Consider the following 25,056-nt stretch of genomic DNA (forward strand, 5'->3'; position numbering starts at 1 on the left):
GGGAATTATGGGGTATATTATGCCAGCTAAGAGTTGCCAAAAGGCCTGTGTGATTGCTTTCCCACAAAGAAAAGAGGCCTTGTGTTTCTGTGGTGAGAAACGGGCCTCACTGTGGGAGAAGAGGGCTCAGGCAGGACTGGCAGTAATCGGTCACAGCATCCTTGGGACATTGCTGGTCTCTGTGCCCTCAGCACTAATGCTGGAAACCCAGCATGAACCAGGGGCTGCGTTGCCTGCACTGGGGATATCTGAATTAAGTGAATTTCTCCCAACTTCCATGAGCACCTCCAGGCTTCCATGGATGCCTCTGCTTCTAGTGGTCCTGCATCCATAACAGTGTTCACCCTGGTGTTAGCAGCTGCACACATCTGAGTGTGGAGCTCTCCCTTCCTAACCCCCATTGCAACTGTGAGCCTTCCATTGGACAAGTGAGGATGATGATGCTGTTCATCCTGCAGCTTTAGACCTATGTTGAAGGCACAGTAAAGAGCCATTTTAAGTTCTGGCAGTTGAACTGAGTTTCTTACAGTGTGAGATTTCTAACAAGAAGCAGTTGATGTTTTGAACTGCTGAAAAGCCCAGTTTGGGGAATTTTCCTTCAGGAGGGAGTGGTAGTGCTGTCGGAGTATGGTTCTAGCATTGCACAGGCATCTGGACTTGCAGAGAAATTCCCAAGAGTCTCCTGCTTCTTGTGCCAAGATCACTAACAAAAACGAATGGAGTGTCAGGAGTTTTCCCTGAAGACTGCTGCTTCCAGTGCTCTGGTTATCAGCTTATCAGCAGCCTTTTAATTCTCATTCTGCCGTAGCGTAGCAGGTCATACGCATTTTGATCTTAGCCTCATGCTTTCTCTTATGTGCACCCCTGCTGCATTTTGGAGAGTAGTTCTATTTGGGGAAGACTGTGAAACTCTGCTAAGCTATCAGAGGAAAGAAGACCTGAGGAAGAGAAGCGGGAAGAATTTAAGCACAAGAAAGACAGATGTGATTACTTTTCATTAATTAATCTTGTTGTGTACAGTATATTAGAAGACATATCAGTGCATCAACTTCAGTTATATTTCCAGTCTGAAATATTGAAATTTTCTTTGCCAGAGATATCCAGAAATAATCTGCCTTTTTTTTTTTTTTTTTTTTTTTTTTTTTGGTCTATACGATTTTCATTCAGGGGCTAGAGGATCACAGAAGGACTCCTGCTTTGTTTGCAATTAGTAGTCAGTCAGCTTATAGTGGAAGTGCTTGTTTCATTCTTGCACTTCAGGGTAATAAATTTTAATGTGCTTTTGATATTTTGGGCTTCAGGGTCATTCAAGTCAGGGCCATCCTCCTTGAGCTTCTTCTATACTGGCAGAGTTTCCAAACTTTGTCAGTAGTAAATAACACTTTTTAAAAGGTAAATAGTAGTGAAAATAAACGTAATCCCGAACGCTTTCTGTTAATAATGAAAATAACAAGTAGCTTCATGACTGTTGTTCTCAGTGCTGCTGTCACCAAAGTAATTCTGTATTTCTCTGTTATCAAATAAAAAGGCTGGGTTTTAAAAAAAGCGAGCATGTCATATTGCTCGTTCTAACATCTTTCCTTCAAAATCCCTTGTGAAACACTGCAGACTACCTGATCTGCTGACCCGATTAATAACATTTCCATTGAAAGAACAGGAAAGTATTGTGTTTATTCCCACTCATGTGGTATTGTTCTTTATTTCATAATTCTTAAAATCTGGTCTACACAACTTGAAATTTCATGGGTCAGTTCTCCTTCATACTTTGATTTTCCCCGTAACTTGAGTAATGTGCTAAAATTATTGATTGGCGTGGATCCGTAACTCCCCTCTGAATGTTTGTATCATTTCTTTACCTGGTTTTGTATTTCCCAGCTGTCAGCTGAGCTGAATTTCCTTATGATTCTGTCTGTTGAGGTGTAGGGAAAGAGAAGCTTCTGATCTCTCTCCTTTTAATCTGATTTTATTGTTCCTTTGCTGTCTCCTTTCTGGGTGATTAATCTCACTATTTTAGCCTTCAAAGAGCCTTTCCAAGGGCTTGATTGTTCTTAGAACCCGGAGGACTGCAGCCCCTAGTTTTAAAACACCTCCTTGGAAATGGTACGACCAGTTCTATCCAGAATAGCAAGGTGATGCTCAGCAGTTATTATATACATAATAATTCAGGTAGGTGTGTAGTTTGTCATGTGGCCAACATTTTGCAGTGATGAATTGAGCAGAGATCTTTACTGAATTTCCTGCAATATTCCCAGGTCCCTATCGTGGCTTGATTAAGCTAATTGAGAGCCCAGCAAGTAATTCGGCACCATTAATATGCACAAACTTACCAACTTCGCATTTAGCTTATCATGGATGTGAAAAATTGCACAGCTCTGATCAGAATTAAGTTATTTGCCCACACTGGGCTAAGACATCAGCGAGTCTTGAAGTGCTGGTTTAGTGCAGTATTTTTGGTCTGTGAAAGTCGTAGTTATTTTCCTAATGGAGGTAGTGGAAAGACTTTGTTGACTAGAAGGGGCTTTGGAATGGATATGTGGAGAGAAAATCAGCTTCTTTCTCTAAGTGGAGGAGGAGGATCTTTCATTATTAAAGCAGAGGTGCCAGCGCTCAGATTTCAAGGCATAGTTTTAAATTCCAGTGGGTTGTTAAATGAGATTTTTCTGCTGACGAAAATTTGCATAGCTGTATTGCAGTGCAAATTCTTGCAACTTATTTCACCCGTGGGACACTGTGGCAGAAACCAGGAAATAGTGTTGTTACAGAAATACCTCCCAGTCCTATTACCTCTGCGGTTGCACGCAACTGCTGTATCTGCGCGAGATGAAGATTATGTGGATAACTAGAACTTTGCAAGAAACATATCCATATTCCTGTTCTTCTACTCTATTTTCATTTTGGCTGTGTAATACTAACTGAATTCTTTTGGCCTTGTTTTTGAGATCATATAAAATATCTGGATAACTGGGGGGCATCCCAGTGGCAAAGGCATGGTGTAAGAATGTCGTTGTCCAGAAGTCAAGATGTCTAAGATAGGTTTGTGAAGATAAGTGGAGTGCCAGAGGGTCAGGGCTGTCTGGTGTTACCTGGTGATGGTCATGTTAAGTTGCATCAGTATAGAGTTCCAGTGGCCTCGCCTGTTCTAGTCCTGTAACAAACTTGCCCTACTTAAAATATTTGTAAGCATTTATTGAGGATGCAGAAAAGGAAGAACAGTTAAAAGCATTGAAACGTAAATGTCAAGTAAAGTATTTGCTTGAATAACATCCCTTATTATTTTTTCTTCAAATGGTAGATGGATTTACAAAAGAAACCGTCTCCTCTCTGTCCACTGGCAGTCTTTTAGATGATACTGAAGGTTGGAATATTTGTCCTGGGTGGGGAAAAATGTTGTTGAATTGGTCTGGAGCTGTTTTAAGACAAAACAAGTGAAATGCGTACAAAAATGAGGAGAACACGGTATCAAAGACAGAAACACAAGTTCTGTTTCTTTTCCTTTTCTGTGGATTTTTATGGCTTAGGTTGTCATAGCATAAGGCAGTGTTGGCTCCTCTGAAACCAGGCAGACTGATGTTCAGGTTCTGTAGGCCAGCCAGTCAATACCCACAGGTTTGATCATGACTGCTTTATGGTAATAACAGTGGTAATGCAGCCAAATCCCTTTGGTTATACTTAGCAGCTGGGAAGATAAATGAGTCCTATATAACTACGAATCAACTGCAGAATGATAATTTTAGTTTAATGTTTAAGCATGTTTTTAATGTTCCCCTTATTGCAGTGTGTTTTCAGCAAAGCTGGAAGATGTTGCAAATACAACGTTGGGGTGTTGTTTCTAAATTGATATCATTAAGAGCTGGTCTGATTAGTGCGATTAATGTCAGCATGTTCCAAAGAAGGGGAGGGTTCTGTTTTTCAGGTTGGCTTCCCGTGTATGCTCTTAATTTGAAGTTGTGTGAATACATTTTATATTTTCTGAATACATCTGTCACATCTTACCTTAATGGTGACAGCATATCATACCACGCTGTGTTTCTGTCTTACCGTAGCTACACTGGTGTCTCATGAATACTCCTGCACAAAGGCTGCTGCAGGTAGCGCAGCTGAGTGAGTTCCTGTCTGACTCACACGCCTCTAGCTCAGGCTATTACCTCAGTAATTTATGGAAATTTTCCTCCTGCCACATTGTGGCCAGGTTGCAGCTAACCTCATGTCCATTCTCAGGGTGGGAGGAAGAATGCCAGACAACCCTTACTGTGTCTGTGCAGCAGGAAAGCATTTTTGCAAGCCTGAAGAGGAGGGAACTGTTATGTGGTGGGAAGCACTAATTGCTTAGGGGAAAGCAAGGTAAGGTCTGGCCGCAGCTGACCACGCAGAGCGAAGCTTTGAACCCTTTGCCACAGCACTTCTTTGCCTACAACACTGGTAATGTGCTGTTGAAGTACAGTCCTTTAGATGTTGAAACATTTTCTGTGTATGTCTTCTCAAGCTGTTGCTCATCTTCTGTGATCCCTCTACCACTTGTGCAGCTCCTCATTTTTTTTTTTAACTGGTTTAGTCAGTTGCTTCTGGTAAAGCCCCATACTTCAGCCCTGCCAGTCAAGAGAAGGCCGACTTTTCTGTGTTAACTCAGTTTGTCTGCCTCCTTATATGTCTACTTCTGTCAGCTCTGAGCTGAACTTTAAACAATTCTTCCCATTAGTACCCCTTCCCCGTTTTCTCCACAGCCTTTTGGGTTGTTCATGCTGTGCTTGTGCTTTTCCTTTTCTAACTTAATCTTACTTGGAAAGAAGAATCCAGTTGATTTGCAGTATTACAATCTGTGCTGGAAGCCAGGAATACGTTAATTCTGACTGAAGTGCTGGCTACCCACATCTCACTGGTTCTTTAGGAAATGATAGATATCAATATATGGAGTTACTTTGTTGAGAGGCCTACAGTTTTGCAAAACACTTAAGAATGTGCTTGATGTGAAAAATCTGTTTATCCAGTTGAAAGCAGCAAGGTGCTTCATGTTATTAAAGTTAAAGCACTTAAGCATAACTTTATCAACCATGTATACATTCAGATTGGGTAACAGAAGAGGGTTATTTTCTATTTAAATCAGCAAATAAATGGCCTTTTAAAAATTGGAACATTCTTTTAGAAGGAATTATGGGCACCAGTCAGCCCATTCGAAGGTGGATCTTGTCTGTGAAGACAAGAACACAGTTGTGTAGCTTAGTTCTGTATTTCCATTTAAGCCCAAGGTGGACGGTGGTTTTCTTTTACTATTATTTAAAAGTGTATTTTTATTGATGCTCATTGGCATGCTGCTGTGCTGTTAAACACAGTACCAGAAACTAATAAAAAACATTGCTCTGGGTTGTAGACTTAGGCAAGAGCTGAGGTGTGGTTTCAGTGTCTGCCTTGCTGAACCAAGGAGATAAATTGTACACGTGTCTTTGGCTGGCATGCTTTGCTTTGTTATCTGTACAGGATAGAACAATGACTCTTCCCGTTCCCAGTCATGCATGGCATAAGAACCCAGAAGAATTACCCTAGTGGTAGCTCCTTAAATAAGCATCCAGCCAGGTTCATGACTGAGCATGAAGTTTCTCATGGTTCAGAGTTCAGTGTTACAAGGGAATAAAATACTTCGCACTAAATAATAGTGGGACACAGTAGGAGGCATTTTGTTGAGGGCATACAAGCTATTGTCCTACCCTTGCCCAGAAAGCAACATACGTCAAACAGAAGATGTCTTCCTTACATTCTGGCTAAATCAATGTTATTTCTTCCAGAATACTGCTGCTTCCATTCCTGGAGATAAAAAAAAACATAGCTCACTGTCAGATAATTCTTCCTCTTGGGCTTTCTGTACTTGACCAGTGGTTTTTAGTTTTGTTAGAAAAGGAAGACTTTCGTTATCCCCGGAAGATTAAATTGCCTTGCTGGCAAATCTGGTTCATTGAAGAAAGAGAGGAGGAAAAGCAGATAGGGAAGAAATAGAAAAGAAAATATTTTCAGGGTATCTTTATAGTCTCCTATTGTTAGGATGTCAATTACTATCATATATCACCTATACCACAAACTTGTCATACCTGATGTTATTTTTTCTTTTTTTTTTTTCCTTCAACTAGTAGGAAATTTCTCAATTATCCATAGGATTTTTTTGTTATTATTATTATTGTTGGTCTCATCTTTAAAATATAGCCGTGATGCTCAGAGATTTAGTTTTTAACACCCAGTTGAGAAGGATGAATATTAAAGGATCATAGTTTTCCTATGCAGTTCTGCATTCCATGGAAATGATTGCAGAAAATAGTGCCCTTTCCCACTTTTTTTATATGGTACTGCTCTGTTTCAAATGCTGTTACCTCACGCTACAGAACTGCCAAGAATGCTAGATTAAGCAGTGTATTCCATAACCGTGGGCTCTGATTTAACACTGTAACACCCCTTTTGATGAGTGCAGAGTGTGTTCAGTTACTGTAAACATGGGCTTTCCAAAATGGGCTATAGGAGTAGAAAGAAGGTTAATGAACCAGTTACTGAGGAGAAGAAAAAAAGCTTCTCTAATTGACAAAAAGGTCTGCAGGGAGTCAGCTAGATTGCATGCAGTTGAGGCAAGCAGGCTGTGGTCTGTGATCTTGGACAGTGGTTAGTTATTGATGACTGTATTAGGCATTCTGATTCTGAGAGACAGCTGCAGTGTGCTTAGCTCTTAGCAGTTGTGGGGTTGGATTTTTTTTATTTATTTTTTTTTGCTTCCACCAAAATCAGACCTTCAGGGTACCAAGAATTACGGGAAGCACATAGTCTCAGTACATGTCAACTTGTTAACTCTAGGTACAGATCTTCCCTTTTCTCAGTGATGTGAGAACAAGAGACTGATGTCCCTTGGAGAGCAGGTATTCACCCCAGCCCTGGAAGGACAGGCCAGATCCACCACTGCACCCTGGTAGTGCTTGTTTGACCTTCCTAGAGCAGCTCCTGTCCCAGAAGCTCTGCTTTCAAGCTCCAGGATTGACTGTGGCCACAGAAAGTTTGTCAGAAGGGCCACTGGCTCTCTCAGGGAACAGAAGGCAGAGGGTAGATAATGAGCAGAGCTAAAAGGTGAGAGGTGTCTTCTAGTTCAGCTCTGTCTTGGTCAAGTTCTTGATCCTTCTTGATCTACCTAGTTCTTAGGTAGAGTCAGTTCTCGTTTTCCTTTCAATTACAGCTCCATCCTACTTTTCTGTCCCTTCCAGCGTGGGGAGTTTAATCCTCTCTCAGTTCTATTTCAGTTGTGTTTTTTTTTTTCTTTGCTTTCATGACTCAGGACTTTTTTTCCTCTTTTCCTTCATGCTATGTCATTTCTTCTGGCTGGAGTGGTGTCCTCCTTTTCTGAAAGGAAACATCAACCCTGCAGGAGGATTAAAGGAGACTTTTAAATAAATTCCTATGGAGCCTCTACCCCTTGCAAAAACTGGAAGAAAATGGCAGTGAGTTTCAATTGTAGCGAGCTTTATTTCTGTACAGTATAATGTAACTCATAATGTTATCAATATCTATAAAAGCATAAAGAAAGGATGGCAGTAGGAGTTACAAAGATAAAACAAAAAACACAGACATAATAAAATCAGAAGTCTTATTAAACTTCAAAACACTGTAGAAGAGGAGAAAGGATTGGTCAGAACCACAAATCAGAGGCTATTCTGGAAAAAAAACAACTCTGTAAAGATACAAAAGTGAAGATGGAAGATGAAGCCCCCTCGAGCCAGCAAAAGAGAAGCTCACCTAAGCCAGTTCTAACTGAATAGTTTAGGAACTGGCGAGAGAGAGAATGCTTGGCAATTTTGGCTTATATTGTGTGCAGAAAGAAAACATAATCACAAACTTTCCTCTGGGTGAAGGGGATCAGAGACGCACTGTCAATTTGACTATATTATTGAGACAGTGTTTAAAAAATAAACAAACAACCCTGCAGCTTTCTCTTCAAAATTCCCTGCTGTAACAACAAATAAAAGTAGTCCAAAATTTAAATCTCAAACATCTCAATCAGTCAAAACCTAGACAGAATAAAGCATGATAGATTCTTTAAAGTTAGTAAATGTGTCAGAGGTGAGATCGCAAGATCTCTTCTCCTTTAACGAACGTGATTAAAACCATGGGGCTTCCTTTCCATACCACCTTGAGAAGCAAATAACACAATAGAGAACTGCATCAATAAGGTGTTAGGTGCTCCATTCTTAGTTCACACTGCATTTCGTACCAACTCCAGCTGCTGGTAGCAGGATACGGGGCTGGGTAACTTCTGTCCGTTTCTCCGGAGTGGAGACGTGTCTGTCAGCAGCGGGGAGCTTCAACCTGCGGCATGGGCACAATGCCTTGAAGGCTTACAGTTGTTTGCTGAAATAAAAGCCGAACTGAATGAGATTTTTATGAGAGAGCATCAATAAGATAATGACAAGTTATAGCAAGAGCTACACCGCGTTTAGTTTCTTTGTTGTAGGGACGGCTACCATTATTTTGCCCTGAAGACTATTTTCAGGTTATTAGAATCTGCATAACTTTGAGTGAGTTGCTTTTCAAGTTTATTTTATTGAGTCAAATGATAATTTGCATCAGTTCTCATGTGTAGGAATCACTGCTTCATTGCATAATAAATCTGTTTCCTTAAACATTCTGCCTAAGGCCTGTGCAGCGTTATGGATCGTTACATTTGAAATAAGGAGCGCTTCTTCTAGTTAAAAAGACTAAAGAAGTGATGAAGCGGGTGAATCTTTCCTTGCACCTCATGAGATAAAGGTTGCTGTTTTCATGTTCCCAGTTAACTGAACTGTTTTGACTCAAAGACAGACTCAGGTTGGGAAATGACAAAGAAGCCTTGGACAAAACAGCAGATTTCTGATTTGATTAGTGTTTCAGGTTGATACTGATTCAGAGTTGTTACTTCTACTTGGACCTAGCAGTAACTACTTGTTTTCTTTTGCTAGCAAAATACCGGGCACTTAAGACAAATCCATGTTAATGATATTAGGGTATTCAAGACTTTTTCCTCATCAAATAAGCGAATTCTTGGTTTGGCTTTTCAAAACTCAGATGTTTAATTTCTCTTTCAAGTTTTCACAGTGCTATCTTTGTAAGCTGATCCATTTGTAATTTGGTTAATTCCAAATGTTCTTCTGCAGAAACAGGGAAACTGGAGATACGATACCTGTCCCAGGCTAGAGAAGTGAAGAACAAAATCTGTGTATGCTCCCTGGTTGGTCCTGGTGTGTGTCAGGGCTGTGTTGTCAACCCCACAGACCAAAATGTAATTCCCAGCTCTTGTGATACCACCTGCTAATAGGAACTGCTCTTGCAGAATTCTGCTAGCCATAATAAGGTGCACATTGTGTACAAATAAAAACAGCTCAGCTTTATTACCTGGCTTGCATGCCTGGTAATGAATAGAAGGAAGGCTCACTCCTTCACGAACGGCAGAATTTAATATAGTCTCTTCCTGGAGTTGCACCAGTGGGACTAAAAGTTTATCTCAGCATTCCAAGGGCAATAAAAATCTAAATTTAAACTCAGAATGTCTTACTGGGGCAAGAGTACCCAGAGGCTATGTACTCTTCAAACTTTGTTTAGGTCATAACTGCTTATGTAAAGTTAGTTTATACCAGCTAGTTAGTTTTTATGTTTTTGAGCAGTATCTTCATTACGAAGGAGAGACATATCAAGTGGACGGGTTGCATATGAAAGTTCAGCTCTGCTTTCCTACTGCCTGTAATTTAGCTTCTTACTGCTTAGCGCATAGCCATGTGAAGAAATCCCCAGCTCTTAACCTTCATTTTACATATGCCTTTAATTCTCTTCCGATTCATTCCCGTAGTTAGACATCTCAGATATTTGGGGCTTAAGGTTAATATGAAAGGGAGAGGCGGAAAAGATACCGGCTGAAGGCTGGCAGTAGCAGGGAACCTCCTGTTAGCTGGTCACGGACTGGGAAGACTGCGTGGTGAGAGTAACCAGATGCTGGCCAGTGGGCTTTTAGTTTAGAGCTTTGCTGGCCCAGTGGTGGCTTGTTGTCTTTACCAGAGTGTTAAAGGAGGGGATGGGAGGCGGAGAAACTCCCTGCCATTTCTGCAGCATGAATATGAGTCAGCCAGGTTGAGGAAACCAACTGGAGGTTTTCATGAGGTCGTATAAAAGATTTGGTAGCCAGGACATCCGTCAAGCACTGTATGAGAGTGTGAATCGCTGCAGCCCATATCCTAAGACCCTCATGAGCCCTCTTTGTTCTGGAAGGGGTTTGACTGTTCAGTTTAGCCACCAGAAAGGAGAAGTGGACAAAAGGGGTGTGGGAGGGCGTCATTTTGGTGATGAAACCTGAGGGGAAGCAGTATTCTCACCTAGTGCCCCTTGGTAGCCATCTCCCATCTCTGTGTGCAGCTCCCCTGTGCAGGAACACAGCCGTTCTGCCACAAAGCAGGCAGGGGGACATTGAGCAGAGCTGTGTGCCACAAACACTTCCGTGAGTGTGGCAAAGCCTCAGCCTGACTTGGAGAACTGAATGTTTTGAGTTCTGTCAGGACAGATTATCGACGTGGGCAGCCGTGGGATGTGAAATGTGCTGGTTGTAGGTATTCCTCCTTTCCCTTCGGCTCAAGGTTATGGGCTTCAGATGTCTTGTGTGGCTCTATTGCTCTCCGGTTGCATATCCTGAGCTTCTTTTGGGTTAGAGAAACAGCTGCTGTTGTGTGTCTGTGGGGAGTGCAGAACAGTGCAGGGGAGATGGAGTGACATTGGGACATCTGGCCAGAAAACTGGCCCTTGTAGCCTCGGAGGGAAGTGTCAGAAAGCCTAGTGGTTGCTTTGGGAACGTTTACCTGTGCTGTGACCACTGCGTTCTTTTCTTGGGTAGGCTTTGAAAATGTCGTGTTTCCAGTAACACCATGTGACAATGACTTAGCTCCTTGCTGCTGTACAGAAAAGCTGAAATCAAAACTCTGGTAATGTACTTGAAGGTTTGGCTATGCTTATGTGTATGCTAAATAACTTCCTCTGACTTCGGTGAGAGAACCTGCAAATTTACAAGCATTGGAAATTCTCACAGGTTCTGTGTGACTCTGGGTAATCACTGAAGTTGTTTGTGAACAACACCAGCACATCTGTTTACTCTGTTTGTTCATTCTTTGAAATAGTTGTGCTATGGGGAGCACGCACAGTATCTTTAAGGTATTTGATGTGATGGCAAAGATTAGGAATTACAGTGAATCAGACTAAATTACATAAACATACCTCTTGTTATTCAGAAAAGGTCAAAAAATGTTTCAGTATATTGGAGGAATAATATGCATATGATGTAATCTCCAAAACTGACAGCCTCTGAAACTATGGACGAGTCTCGACACAAAGAAAATAGTTGAAGAGAAATCCTTGCCTTTTATAAATGTCGAGACATATTTACAAATCACCTTATGTAAGTCTCCTGATAAATGTTCACACTTCTTTTTGAAGCTTCCTCTTTTTCTGTCAGCTGCTGCTTTATGTACCATTTGTCAATTTTGTCTGCTTTCCCAACTCTACTTAGATTTCCTTTCATCTTTTGATACCTGCCTCACCATGACTGCTGCATCTTTCTAATTTCCTACACTTTTTGCATTTACTGCCATTCAGCCATTTGCATTGCTAATTTGTTTTTGCAGACCCACACCAGTGTTTTCATACAGCTGTAGCTGTTTGTTGGTTGGGCGCTGCAGTCCCCACCAGTCAGATTTCCTGCGGCAGGCAGATGTGTAGGATTTCCTCTGATGTCTGTTGTTGTCCAGGCTTCCAACCACCAGAGCCACAGCTGACTCAGCATTCCTGAAAACTGAAATTGCTGTGTGCTTTCATCCTTTCCTTGAGTATCCTGCTTCACACATGCTATATTCAGAGGTTTTTGTTAGTTTTAATATAACATTTTTCCAGGTTTGTTTGTCTTCACCACTCTGCCTGTGTAAGACAGCTTTCCAGCAATGAGCAAACGCTGGCTGTTCTCAGGTTCTATTTGTGCATGTCTTGGTAGTAGTTACCACCATGATAGTAAATAAATAAATAAAAATAATAATAATTTATTACTTAGTAGAGCTGTCACTTTTAACTACAGACATGCTAGGCCCTTTTGAACAAAATGTTGTTGGTTTGGATTGTGTTAAGATTGGAAACATCTAGATGTTCGTCCAATCTTTCCCAAATATATTTTGGTGTCTATGAGAAAAAAAAGATTTCTGTTTCTCTTTGTTCTCTCTTTTACATGCCTTATTTTTGCTCCAGCTCTAACTGTAGGAGCTGTAAAAATTACACATTTTCAAAGCAAATGAAACATCAGTTACAGCCATATAAACTTCTCTGCGCCATAGCTCCTTCCTTGAAATTCACTGAAGACATCGCTTCTGGGAGCAAAAAATGTATTTGTTCTTTGTGGCACTTTGTTGTTTGGCTTCTTTGAAAGAGCTGGTTGGGGAGCTGGTTGTTTCTGATGGCAATAGCGGTTGCTGCAATCTCAGTGAAGTATCCAACTGTGGCTTTAAGGTGTATATGTGGCATAAATTGTAGCATGAATCACTTTTCTGTAATACATTAAACTTCACCCATTTGTTTCACAAAGGCGCGTAATTCTATACTGTTTATAGTTGGTATCATGATCAAGTTCTCATCCTTTCTGACTTGCATGACTTGCAATTACTTTTTGAATTTCTTCTTAAATATTTTGTAGCCTTTATACTGCATATTCTTCTCCACTGTTTCACTGATTTATTTTTACTCACAGGACCAACAGTTGCAGCTCCTTATGTTTTCAGATTTACTACAAAAGAGCAAACATTTAGAGCTGTGCCAACACGACTATGTGCATCAGAATGTCTGTTCACATGTGCAGAGGCCTAGTTAAACACACTACTAGCCACACGCATGTTTTCCAGTACTACGTAGTGCCTGCTGATCGTATGCAGACAGGGTGCAAAGGTTGATGCTACAAACATGGTCCTCAGGAAGTAAATAGAAAAGATTATTTCTTACTTGCCATTAAAAATCACAGAGCTACTAGAAAAGGAAAAATAATCAGCTTTAGTATCTCTCCCTTTCTCTTAAATAATATTATAATAATTAACTTTTAATATGTAAGTTCTTTATAGGTCATTAGTGGTAAAACTCTGCATATATGTGCCTGTTTCAGAAAACAATTCAGTCCATAATCTCATAATGTTGAATTCTACCTGGCAGGTTTATTTGGACTTAATTTCTTTTTCTTCTAATGCTGTTAGCTTGAGAGTTATGAGCCAGGCATCAGCTGACAGCACCAGGGGAAGGATAGGTATTGGCAATGGCATAAAAGCCGAAGAGGAGAAAAAAGAATAGCTATTGTAGCATTTATCAGTATTCTACTAATAGTCTGCTCAGACACAACTCTGGAATAAAATAGACATTCATACTGCAATTTCTTTCAAAGGTTGAAGCTATTCATCTGCAGGGTTACAAGACAAAAGTCTAAACCTTCCAGATATTATAGCTTTTTTATTGTATTGTTATAATAAGAAAAAACACCTCAGAAACCATTTCCTTAAGTGTAAATATTCCACCTCCAGTCTCTTTGGAGGGAATGTGGATGCAAGCAGCTGACTTTCCTAGAATGCATTTTAACATCGTTGATGATTTTACATGTGAAAAGAAAACCAACTATAGCCAAACATTTTGGACAGGTAATGGAGGCAAGAGGCTTTTCGTTTTGGGCTTGATTGACCATTAATTGAAATATACAGAAAGGCCGCTGTTGGTTTCCATATTTTTGTTACCGTCATTTCAGTGAAGGAGCATGGGTTAGTGTGGGCAACGAGGTAAAGAGATGCTCCGCAAGAACTCAGCCTTTTTCACTGTAGAAGAGACACGAGCACCAGGGTGGGAAAGGAGTCTTCAGTCAAGTCTGAGTTTGGAAACTCGCTGGACATATTTCTGTGTGAAGGTAATGCAATAAGCATCGAGGCCGTTGTAATTCTGATCCTGGTTGGCAGACTTTTGTCCATGGTGTTATTAAAAGAGTTCTCTCCTTTTGTACAAAGTTATTGCTGAGCAGGGAGAAAGAATTTCAGTGGGCAAGTAAAATGTCGTATTTTACAAACTCTATAATGTCCAAAAATACTCTTTAAAATGGGTTATATTTACCCAACAGTTTCCTCAAGAAAAATGAGGAATTCATTCAAAAATGAAGTGCTTTTCATCTACTCAGATATTCAATTCTTACATTTTATTGAGATTGATCATTCTGTTTTGTTTTAAGTTTTAAGATGCGTTGTGAGGATTACAAATGAAGGGACAAACATTTTGAATTGAGAAATGAGCCAGAATTTCTAATTCTGGTTGAGAAAATGAAGTAAAATATTTACTTACATAGAAAAGCTGTATGTTTTTCCAAATATTTAAACAAATGTGTTTGTTCTTTTGAGAAATCCGGCTTTCTGAAATGAAATGTCACTGAATTTTCAGTTGGAATATTTTATTCTTATAACTGCAGAACAGAGACAGTTAACTGGGATCCTTGATAAAGCCTATTCAGTCAAAATATTAGAACACTGAAGTGGGTTCAGATTACATTAGAAAGTACTTGTCATATTCAATATTACTGCCAGAGAAAAGATGATGAAAAAATAAGGAATACCATATCAGTATTCTCAGTTGTAAGCTCTAGGTATTATTATTTTATGGATTTTACATCATTCATTCTTCTATAGTCACTCATGTATGTTTAGATTTGTGCAAGGTGAATAAGAACGTTTAAACAAAGTACTATTTTTCCATGGAGTGGTTTTCCATGGTTAAAGTTAAGTGATAATTGCACTGTATTTTTAAAGGCAAGTAGCATTTGGAAATATATAGGAACTCTGTAATAATTACACTGATGTCTTCCACAAGTTTCTGCTGTTCTCACTAGCTAGCCCTTGAAGGGAAATATTTTGTGTGCACGTTTCTGTTGTCTGCCTTGTGTCAGAAAATGCATGTAAAATGCTACCAAGTCTGACACCTACTTTGTCTCCAGTGTTTTCCCTGTGTAAATGACTACCCAGCTGCATGGAAATAGGGAAATGTCTCCTGTTTCAAAGAAAAGTTCCAGCTTTCTGTAGGTTATTCTCAGGTGAAGTCAATGAAAAGGAATAACTGGACATGTTTTATGTCAGGTAAACAGGTATGAGTCTGAGATGAGCTCAGCACTCTTTTTTTTTTTGGTGAAAGTTACACACAAGTAAAATGCATCGATGAAATGAGATTAAATTCTCCCCAACATTTGTGAGAGTGATTTTGCCTTTTTCATCCAGTTTTGTGGTTTCAACATTGAGGTTTCCACTGGCCTGAAGTTTTTCTCTCTTTGATAGCTGCTGTAAAGGAGGGAGCGTTCTAATTATGAATGAAGAATTTAACATTTAACATTACAAAGGTAACATAGAAACTCATTTACAAGAGAATAAGCTTTGTCAAATGCACTTTTGTATTGAAGTATTTTAGAAAAATCTCTCGCTAAAGATTTTTTAACACAGAAGCATAGGAATATAATTTCCTTTTTTTGACATGCTTTACCTTTGCAAAGTTACTGGGCTGTTGACAGGTACAACAAGACATATGCTACGCTTACACGCTATTAGTGCAGTTGGCTTTGAAAAATGTCTAATGCATTGGCATATCTGACAATTTAAGGTATTAGTTAACAGTAAGACTCTGTAAATAGAGTGAATTTTAGCTACAACTGCTGACTTGAGCATTCAGTCAACATCTGCAGTACAGGGCTGAACTATATACAACAAATAATGCCATTTTATGCTATGGAGATGGAAGCTGGCATTATACGGTGTGTATGGCTCAGTCTGAAAGCGGTGATAATTGCAATATATTGAAGTTTTGCATTGTAATAAAAATAGAGACCATTAGTGGATACCATTTATGTCATTAGTATTTAGTGGCTGTGTGTTGCAGCTTTTTTAGTGCTCATAAAACTGTCTCTGCTTGCAGATATGTGACAACGCTGATATAAATTTAAATGCTTAGAAATCCATAAGACATAAAATATAGATAGTAAATAGGGGCATAACGTTATAGACAAAAACTTAATAATTTGGCACACAAATGTTTATATATTTGCATGTCTAGTGCAGAGATTAGCATTATGGTGATCACATTTATACTACAGAAGACCTTGATTAAACAGACAACAACAAATAAGGTAAAACTGAAGCACATCATGCGAAAGCAGTGGAGAATTCGTTCAGGTCCCCTAGAAGAGAATCTGTAATGTTGTACATCCTCCACATATGTCTGGTGGGATGTTGGGTTTTCTCTTTATAGACTTTGTGCCAGTTATGGCACCTGTTGCACTAATTAGTATTATAGTTGTTCCTAAGAAGCAGTTATGTTAATTAACCAATAAAAGTGAGGGGAAGGCTGTTAGGGAACCCTGAGATTGAGCTTGGCCGACACTTCTTTAATAGTAATGGAACCAGCCAGCAGGGGGAAGATCATCTAACATCTAGACCAAAACAGCAACGTCTTGCCAGGAATTTGGAGGCTGGCATGAGGGCTGGGGAAAGATGTCTTTGGAGAGTGTGGTGGAAGGAGACCATGAAGATTTCACTAAATACCAAATGTCACATGTTAGCCAAATATGCGATCCGCGTTGTTTCGACTTCCCAGTGTAAGACTTTTGTTTAAGACATTCAAGACATTTGGAAGCCTATTTTCACTTCCATGCAGAACATCTCTGGGAAAGCCATTTTCTTTTGATTTCAGGAGTGTCAGTTTTCAGTCCTTCTAGGATCTTTGAGGTTCCCACCACAGTTGGTTTTCCTTTAAGAGACTACCCACTGTGCTTTACTGTCCATTTCTTCTGTCAGTGATGGGTTTAAAATGAGAGATTCTGATACATGTCTTCGGCATGCTCCGTCCCCATCTTCTTCAGCTCTGACCTTTACATACTGGAAATACCCTGGAGGTTTGTCACAGAGCTCTTGGGGGATTTGGAACTCAAACAAATTACACAGCTCTAAGGGAGAACACAGAAAACCATAAAAACACTTCAGTCATTAGGAGTGAAGTGACAGGAAGCAGTGTTAGAAAAAGTATCTTTCCAATTAAAGTTCCTTTCAGAGCACTTTTCTCAACATTTTTAATTCTGTGTATGTATGAATGGTTTGGCAACATTAGTTTTGTGTTTCAGAAGAAAAGAGAACCTTTGATAAACCTTCTGAATCTCGTCATTAAACAACGATGGGTGAGCTGGGTGGGAAAAATGATAGTAGAAATGGTGGTGGGCATGAACATTTGCAGAAAGCTTATGGCTCACTTAATGGATGCTAAGGTTAGAAAATCAGATGTTCTTTGGGAGCTCAAGTAATAAGGAGAAGTGAAGCATAGGCCTTCTGTATAGTGAATGTAAATAATTCCTTCTGTGGTGCCTACTGTTTCTTACAACCTACCATGGAAAGTGTTACACTGAAAATCTTTATTGTTCCTTTACAAAACATATTTTTGTCTGTTTATCTGTTCAAAACAGACTGAAATGTAAATCTCTAAAATGCTTTCCATCTTCAAAGCATTCAGTGCAGCTATTTATATTCATGTAAATTCTGAAATCTTTTTTGAAACTTTTTATTTTTGATTGCAGGATTCAGTGTCACTTCTTAGCACGTTGAATACCGACGGCTTTGAACATACAGCATGGCGCACAGCGATAACGTCGCTACGAGCGCTACCCTGCTGAGAGACAATTCTAAAGGAAAAGTGATGTGTTGAGTGATATGTTTTATATTGAGGTTGTTGGTTGATTTTGGAATTACGGGAAATATTAAAAAGGATAAAAAAAACTCTTCTAATTCCTCTGTACACTGCTAAATTGCTTGTTGCTTTATTTATCCAACAGATATCTGAGAGCAGAAGCCACTTTCTGAAGCCATTCTGTACATAGATTTGTACTAAAAGCACTAGGGGACTGGAATCATAATACAGCTAAATGGGTGAGTTTTGCAGTAGAGACTGTTACGTTTGACTGGATCTGTGCATGCTTATTAGAAACGTATGAAAAGGAAGCATATGTATTAGAATGATCTTAGTGGGCTCTCTAAAATATATTGTGTCATAAGGCAGAAAACTATTTAGGTTTCTGGCAAAACATGGGTGAATCTGACAAAATTCTTCAAAGAATTTACCTTGGAATAACTGCAGTTACCATACAGCCTTATAATAAATTAAGTGTAGCATATTCCAGTAAAAAGGACATGCATATGTAATGGTTTGAGTTGGAAGAGAATGTTGAAATGCTGGCACTTTAAAGTATCTGTAAGGCTATATAAGCAGATTTCCCTATTCTTAATAACGTTTTTTTCTCTGATATTTTCTTATATATCTATTTTTTCATTTCCTTTTTTTCTGACTGATAGGTGATACTTGGTATCAAGTTGCTCTCTTGTACTTTCTCATGTCTTGCAGGTAGACAGTGTATCATCCCAGATTCTTATGGGACAGTCAGCCTTATTAGGTTACCCAAATTGCTACAGGTCACAGCTGAGATGTATTAGTGGAATTTAATAGGAAAGCTTGCCCAGTATAGGCTCAGCTGTTCGTACTGCTTGTTATTGCTTTCATGAGAAACACAGGAGATTATTGAAAGATATGTTTATAAAGTGTACAGTGCAGTACAGCTACAAACCAGCTTTATGCCAAATTAGGTCTTGAACCTGAATGGATTCAGGCATCTACTGCAGTGTGGATTACAGTTCTCTGTGTGACCCCACACATATAGGTTGGCCTCCTCCTGGCTTATTTAATCCATCTGCAAAATTGAGAAAAGCAAGTACCTCAGTGAAAAAACAGGTACGCATCTGGGCCCAACTGTCCTGGGCAAATAAATTACAGATAAAGCAGTGGCTCAAATGAAGGGATAATAAAGAGGAAATGCAAGTCTCTTTGTCTCGTACACACATTTATCATTAACCTAGTGCTGTACTGTGTTTACATTTATTGGGTATGTTTAGTCTCACTGGACTTCCAGCAGAACAGATGTGGAGTCATCACCTTTCCCTGCAATTCAGTACGCTAGAAGCAATGTGTGGTTAGTCTTACTGGAGGAAACCTAGGCAGCAGGCTTTAGTGACTTGTGAATGAATCGATAAAGCATGTTCCTGTAGGTTTCTGAATTGTCTTATTCATTAAGAATGGAATTGGGCAGTGGAAGATTGATTTTTGCAGCAAATCAGTGGTTTTTTTTCCAGCAGTCCTTCATTTAGACACTAGATTTATGAAGTTGTAAAGCTTCATCAAAATATTATGCAGCATTTAAACTACAACAAGAATGACGGTAAACAGTTTAGATGTCCCTTTTCAGAACACTTCTGTGAGCTCAGAATGACATGAGAGCTGATCTTTAGCAATCCCCCATCAGGTGACTTGCATCACTGGAAAGGTGCTGAGCTCCCACAGCTGATGAATGTGGCTCAGAGAGTATCTGAAAGACGTAGGCAGGAGACACTTGGAAAGAGAAACATTCATGAAGAAATATTACCCATTGTCTAAGGATGTAACCGGGAGTCACGTCTTTGTATGTCATAGTGGCTTATGCCAGCCCTTGACAATTGAGACGTGTGACATTAAATGCTACTTGAGAAGCAGCCATGCTTTAGAAACATCTCAAGTGATGATGATTGTATAGGCATGGAACCGGTTTAAATTTTGGCAGAGTTGTTTTAATTCTACTTATTTTTGCTCAGTCACCATGTGGCTGTGAAGTTCTGAAAGAACTTACCTTTACAGATGTGCTTCACATGAAAATACTGTTCCTGCATGGTGCACAGAGGCTACCTGGGTTTCAGTTAATTGAGCATGGCAGCACGCCGTGACGGTGTGCTTTCAGGCTAGCATAACTCGCCTGGGGGTAATGCAACGTTCATCTGGGAACCTGTGTTCTTCATGCACACATGCATTTCCAGCATTTTGCACCAATGTTAATTTCACACATAGACTGGGGACAGGTAAGGGGAGTGCTGCATACGCAGTTCTTGATTAGACTTAAAATATATATATATAAAAATAAATAAATAAAGTAGGAATTTGGAACCCTCACGTCCTGAGGGAGCTGGGGAAACACTGATGAGCCATAGTGCTGAGTCCAGACAAAAATCAGCTGAATCAAAATCAACAGCAACATCAACAGTAATACTTCTAAGCACAGTGCTTTATTAAGAATTGATAAATTGCCAGGCATTAGTTCCTACATAGATACTGTTGTAAGATGTTGGCTAGCAGTAAATCATTATATATCCTAAAACAAGTCTAAGCCATGTGCATTATCATAACATATATCGTCACCTGTTATGAATACTTACCTATCTCTTGCTTTTACATACCCACAGAAGATCATAATATTCTCCAGTAATTCTCATGAGAGGCAGTTACATTAATTTTCTAGTAATTACTATATAAGTATTGATTAATGTTACCCACATACAAAACGCTTAGGAATCATTCATTGCTTGGTGTCAGCCTGAATCTGGATTCTGCCCTGCTGTTCTCTCAGTGGGGCACCTGTATAGACAGCCTTCCTAGCTGACTGCAGGAGCATGCACAGTTGCATTTATCCCTGAGCGATGCCCATAAATACTGTACATACAAAGTCAGTGTTACAACTCTTGTAGCGCAGTAACAGATGCTGGTGGTACAGTGCCTCAAAGGATGGGTTCTAGTTCAGTTTCCTCCGTTACATAGTCATAATTTCTGATACTGCTTTTGCATTGTGCACTGTGTCATAAGCTTCAGTGTTCAGTAAGTTATTAAGGATGGTGATCATTGGAGAATACAGAGGCTGAGGTAGAAAAGCTGAAGGTCTTGAGAGCTTCATGTGAGGTGGGCTTTTCTCTTCTGTGTTTTCAGGTGGCCATCTTCCCCTTCAAAGCAGATTATCAGTTTCTGTGGGGTGCCTCCTCGCCGAAGAGCAGGAGGCAGTGAGCTGCAGCAGTGCACTTTCTTTCTCAAAAAGAGCGTTCCTTAGTTGGGAGGAACATCGGCAGATGTTTCTGAGGAGCTTTCCTAAGCAGGGTTTTAACGCTGTCTTTGATGTCCAGAACTCTGCTTTAGCCTTGTAGCATTCTCTGGAGCAATTCATAATACAGTAGCCATAATTAAGGGTCTGACACATGATAGTAAGAGAGGAATAAGAGACTGGTTGTTATTCATTGTCACGTTTATAGAAGAGCTTATAGCTTATACAGCTCTCACTGGAGATGAACTGATAGCTGTCACTCTGGGGACTGTTTTTACACCAGCTAAAGGCGAGTTGGTGTACATTATTTACTTAGACTTTTACAGAATCCATTGCAATGGAGGCCTGGAAACTAAAGGTTGTATTCTTAAGAAATACCCATTTAGATTAGTGAGTATATTGTTTGAAACTAGCAAGGAAACTAGTCCAGAGTGGCTATTTTTTAAAAAGAGAGATGAACAGAATTTTTCTTTTAAAAACCTGAGTGTGGTTAAACGAGAGGAAATGGAAAAATCCGGTAAGCTGGTTGCCCTAAAATTAGAGCTGTCCCTCAGAGCTGTAGGCACATTCTCTCTGTGTTAAACTTTTCATCGTCTCCCTGTGAGAGTGCCCCAGAAAGGAATGTACTTGGATCTGCTCAGGAGGAAGAGAACAGAAGTTGTACTCAACTATGGACTTTGGTGAGTCCGGTAAGGTAAAAGACATACCGAAGATGTGAATGTATGCATGCAGTTGTTGGCGTGTTTCTGAATGGTAGAAATGCTAATACTGCTGAGGGCAGCTGGGTTATAGTATATCAGCACCTTCGTGGGATCAGAATACAGAATACCGAGTCACTGCGTAGCAGAGAGAAGTTAAAACCAGTGTCTGGGGTGGCAGGGACAGGCTGACAAGCTCAATTGAGAAGATGCACTTTTGAGTGTGGGGTAATAAACACTAGTGTAAACGGGTGAGAGGAAGTGATGGATTTTCCACTTACGGATTAAGACTGGAAGTCTTTCAGGAAGATGTGTTTTAGTCAAGTATGTTGTGGGGATTGATATAGAAGTAACTGAGTAAAAAAAAATCTGATGTGGGAGGTCAGACGAGAATGTCTTATGGCCCCTTCAGCTCTTAACGTTTTTAAAATGTTAAACGGAAATCTCTCTAAACTAAGGTTTGAATAGCACATCTCTGTGGAGTTGTAAATAGCTCAAGCTGAAGAGCCATTAAAGTTTTAAATGCTTGCATCAACCCATGTTACATGCTTGAGGACAGAGGCCTTATAATCCTTGATTGTGTAATGGAGATAGCCAAATAATGGACATGAACAGCTAAAAAAGACTGATGTGCCGTGGATGAAAAGGAAAAGGAAATTCAATTCATATTAAAAAATATCAAACTGTCATAAAAGGATAATAGCGTCTTCTGGCTTTGGTTCTGCAGCTGGGCATTTAAAGCCCTCAAGTAAATCCTGCTGAAGTGAGGGGCTGAGGGAACAGGGACTGAGTCCTTCTTAGTGAACTAGGACAAGGATAAGGATGTTACTGACAAATAGTCACCTTTTCCATCTAAGGCTTTTGTTCAAGCCCTGATAAAATTTGAACCATAAAGGATAGTAAATAATAAGAACTAGAAGGTAAAAAAAAAAAAAATAATACCCATAAGAGAAATTTTTATTCTTGTTCTTCCTCTTCCTCCATTAATGCTCATGTGGGATTTGTATGAGCCTAGGAAATGTAAATGGAAGTGGTCCCCAATTAGTGATAAACACTGCTGCAGAGCTATAAGGTGGAATCAGATAAAGGCCTTTACTGAAATTCCCCAGGATGAAATAATGTCACTTCTGTCTGAATAGAAATATTTGTCAAAACTTGTCCTTTGGGGTGATAGTTTGTTAAAACAGAACGCCCAAACAGCAGTGCTGAACTGTGCTATTTTAACACTTTCAGGCAGAATGTTCAGTCAGTAAAAAAAGTTATTTTAACTTTCTGGATAGAAAAATTTCTAAGCATTTCAGTTTGAGATGATATTAAACTAAAATATACATACATGCTTACCCAAACCAACAGTCTTTTTACATTTAATTTCATGAAAACTTGAGGTCCCTTCGGCATTTCTAGTGTTCTGAGATCTCCTTCTTACTGACACAGAACACTTGGTTGTGTCCCAGCTCTGCCTCACAGGTTCACAGTTTGGCTTGGTTCACAAATGCCACAAGAATTAGTTTAAGACCAAAGCAATTAAATATTTTTTTATGGTTTATTATCAAATTCTAAATACAAAACAGTTCTGACAAATGCTCCCAAAGAGATTAGACAGCTGACCTGCAGACTGCGCACTGCATTTGCTTACATATTTAAGCTATTAGTATTTCTATGAAGATATAGTTTATTAATTCATTGTTATTTTATTGATGTTCAATTGATGTCTTATTAAATGTAAATTAGATATTTGGGAATAATAATGTAATGGGATGAGGCAGGTGAGATTCCCCCAGGATAGTTTGTAATGAAGCTTCAAATTATTAATAATTCTAAGCTCATAAATAAATTATTAAGGGTGAACCAAATCCAAAAATTCTAAAATAAGCTATGAAAATATTAAGTGGTGGTAAACAGACTGTGACTTTTGTGTGATAACGTATATTTGTCACTAAGTCACATAAGTCAGAATCATTCAATGCTCTCCAGTCTTTCCAAAATATTTTGTATTTAGGCAGGTATCTTCCCCTTGTATCCCATTATTATGCTGCACCATTCTGTTTGCAGACTTTTTGCCTTGCCTGGGAACACTGTTAATTTAATATGCTAAGCTGACCTCGAGGGCACTGGGATGACACGGCGGCAGCAGTCGAGTGCTGCAGTATATCCTGCTGTTAACAGCTGGGGAGACCGTGCACTTTTCTGGACAGTCAACTGAGAGCTCTTTGGGGAGAAGCAGGGAAGCTGGCTCTTTGATCATGCTGTACGTGTCAGGAAGGATACGTCCTGTCCCTTAGCTGTCTTTCCTCTTTTCCATGGAAGACATTTCCCAGGAACCGCTCTTGTTTTCTCTAGAGTTAGCAACAAGACCATTAGTGTCCCTCATCTGAGAAAAGAAAGAAAGGAGAAAATACACTCAGGTAAGAAAAGAAGGAGTGCAGAGGAGAACATTCTCTTTAAAGTATTTTCTCCTAGGAGAAAAGGGGTGATATGGAAGAAATGGTCAGTTGAACAAACTTTTTTTCAAAAAGGCCTTCACTGTTGTTTGCTACCACTGCTCAGTCATTGTTACTTAGCATTACAGTTCTCGTTTGGGTTTCTTGTTTTTATTTCAGGATCTCCAGCATCCATCGAAGGTCTTTAGAGATCCAAAGTAAGTATTTTTTCAGTAAAACCATCAAAGCTATCCCAGCCTGTAAAGACAGGCCTAAATCCCAAGGGAGTGTTTAGTCTCTGTATTTTCTACTCATTGCAGAGCAGGGAATTGCAGAAACTCAGCACTTAAAATACTACTAGTAGTTACAAGAGTTAAGTCACGTGGCTACTTAATAAATACGAAAAATCTTAGTAACTAAAATTAACTTCCCAATATTTCTGTCAGTGAAATAAGAGATAACTGAATTTGAAAATTTGGCCCCATGGCTATAGTGTCACACAAGTAGTGGTGACAGGCATTCAGATACTGACTTGCATGTACCCAATGGGAATTTTGGCCCAAGGCAATTCTTCAGGGCTTGTTAGATGGGTTTCCGGTACGCATGGAGCAGTTTGGGGGGGAAAAAAAAGTTCAATTAATATTTTTTTTAGAAATGAACAATGAGGTGGCTTATTCGCTGGCTTAGACTTTCATCTAAAATTATATTCCAGGTATTTGACGATTATTGAATGGGCAAAGGGTTACAAACTAGAAATTTGGCTTAATACAGGGTGCAGGAAAAAAAAATGCTGCTTTTCTGTTGAAAGACCTTGGTTGCTAGGAAGAGAGTATTCAAGTGTTTGCTTATGTTTTGCTGGGGTTTTTATCAGATAACACTGTGCCTTTTAAAGAATGTTTTCTTAAATAGTGAAGCTATAACCTAATGAAGAAATTGCAGT

The 25,056-nt window shown here is 39.5% G+C and overlaps 1 long non-coding RNA gene across 1 annotated transcript; it reads left to right on the forward strand.

Moving 5' to 3' along the window:
• Nucleotides 1-24,888, forward strand: LOC137861938 (uncharacterized). Its single transcript, XR_011099935.1, has 3 exons — nt 1-13,948; nt 17,888-17,981; nt 24,297-24,888. It is a non-coding gene; the product is annotated as an uncharacterized lncRNA (long non-coding RNA).
• The last annotated feature ends 168 nt before the right edge of the window (nt 24,889-25,056 follow it).

This window comes from Anas acuta, chromosome 10 (genome assembly GCF_963932015.1).
Source record: "Anas acuta chromosome 10, bAnaAcu1.1, whole genome shotgun sequence".
In the NCBI taxonomy this organism is placed as follows: Eukaryota; Metazoa; Chordata; class Aves; order Anseriformes; family Anatidae; genus Anas; species Anas acuta.